Below are 1,802 nucleotides of genomic sequence, written 5' to 3' on the forward strand. Positions count from 1 at the left end.
GCTAGAATTGATTACAATACTAGTGTCATCTGCAAAAACCTAATTCTGCTTGTTGTGCGCTCTAAGACAGAAAAAGCGTCGCACTATGAAGGAATTCCCGAATAGGACGGAAATCAGTGGCTGCGATGTACATATACCGATATAAGACCAGGATGATTTGCTATGAAGGGCAATAAAACTGGGCGTAGAATGTCATCGACGTACAGTTGTGGTGTAAGGGTGCCGCGGGTGACAACCAAACAGCCCTGTTATGAAAAGCAGACCATCACTCCTGATTGTCTGGCCGTAAGGCGGTCGACAGTGAAGTTAGTATCCCACCGCGGTCCGGGACGTTTCCAGACCAGTCTTCACCAGTCATCGGGGCTCAATTCGAAGCGATACTCATTAATGAAGACAATGGCATATCGATGTCGAGGGACATTATCTAAACAATCGGTGTTCTGCAAGGAGAGCCGATCAGTCCGGTACTATTTTATGTAATGACAGCAGATATTGGGCAGGCTACAGACACGAGAAACGTAAAACTGCTTATATAGATCACTTTCTCCAGGAGCGTACAAGACCTACAACGAAGCAGGGAGATCATCAGAAAATAGGCACTAGAAAACGTGATGGAAAAAATGAGCACAAAGACGAAATCAAAAAAATTAAGAAGAGGGAGTAGAATATCAAAGAAAGGCCGTCTCAGGTGTGCTGGATAAACATTAGAATTCGTATGCAATTTCAAATGCTTGGGAGTAACGCTGCAAACAATTGAAAATACTTTCTTTCTGGACACTATAAAAGAACGTGTGACAGCCGCAGAAAAGCCATTTACGACATCCCCAAGGTAAGAAGATAATCCCTGCCAACTGTGGTAATACTGATCAAGCTCAATTCAACTAATATGGACCGACCTGACGATGAAAAACGTCAACAAAGTAGAGGATGTTAAAGCCAGATTCCTAAAAAGAGTTCTATCAATCTCAACATTCCTAAGAAATAGCTACACTTACATAACAGCGCAGGAATCTTTCTTCATAGAACGTATTAGCCAATGCTTCAATCTTTCAGAGACGAAAGCATACGAACGACAGAACAATGCCAGGGTGGTACAGAAGGAAGTCGTGGAAACAGAAGGGGTGAATTCAGATACCTGGAAAGAATCGAGCTTTCAACTCCGTCACCTGTACACACATTTTGCCGCCCATGGCTTCCACTGGAAGATATGCCAGAAAGGATCATATCACGACCCTAAACAGGACTGCATCTGTAAACTATGCAATATGCCATGTCCCAAATACCTCTTAGTGAATTGTGGAAGCAGAACTTAACCATTTAGCACATTAACAAAAGACTGATGAAAGCATGACTCAGCTGTATTATGTAGCTATTGTGTTTAATAAAGTTATTAATATAAAATGTAAGGGCTCAGCCGGGATTTGAACCCGGGACCTCCTGCACCCAAAGCAGGAATCATACCCCTAGACCACTGAGCCGGCCGGAGCGTGTGCTGTAACGGCCACGTAACCTTCACAGCCAACAGATACATCCCAGCGCTCGCGTGACTATTTCTGAGTCACGAAACAGCGTGGGTTTCTTACTTTCTTAATGGAAGCTGGTTCGCTAGCGTACACATTTGAACACTTTCCTCTTAACCATAGGAAAGAAACAAAGTCATATTTCCTTTAGCTAATCATCACAAGGTCTTTCGATAAACTTGTAGCAGTCGTATGATTCTTACAGGCGATTTGTGAGCGACCTTCCACAGAAACGTTGCACTGGGTTCACTGGTGCAAAGATTGGCAAATTATAGTACTTTA

The 1,802-nt window shown here is 43.2% G+C and overlaps 1 non-coding gene across 1 annotated transcript; it reads right to left on the reverse strand.

Annotated features, from left to right (window-relative positions):
• Positions 1 to 1,406: 1,406 nt before the first annotated feature.
• Positions 1,407 to 1,478, reverse strand: Trnap-ugg (transfer RNA proline (anticodon UGG)). The gene has a single exon. It is a non-coding gene; the product is annotated as a tRNA-Pro (tRNA).
• Positions 1,479 to 1,802: the final 324 nt, after the last annotated feature.

This window comes from Schistocerca cancellata, chromosome 7 (genome assembly GCF_023864275.1).
Source record: "Schistocerca cancellata isolate TAMUIC-IGC-003103 chromosome 7, iqSchCanc2.1, whole genome shotgun sequence".
NCBI lineage: Eukaryota > Metazoa > Arthropoda > Insecta > Orthoptera > Acrididae > Schistocerca > Schistocerca cancellata.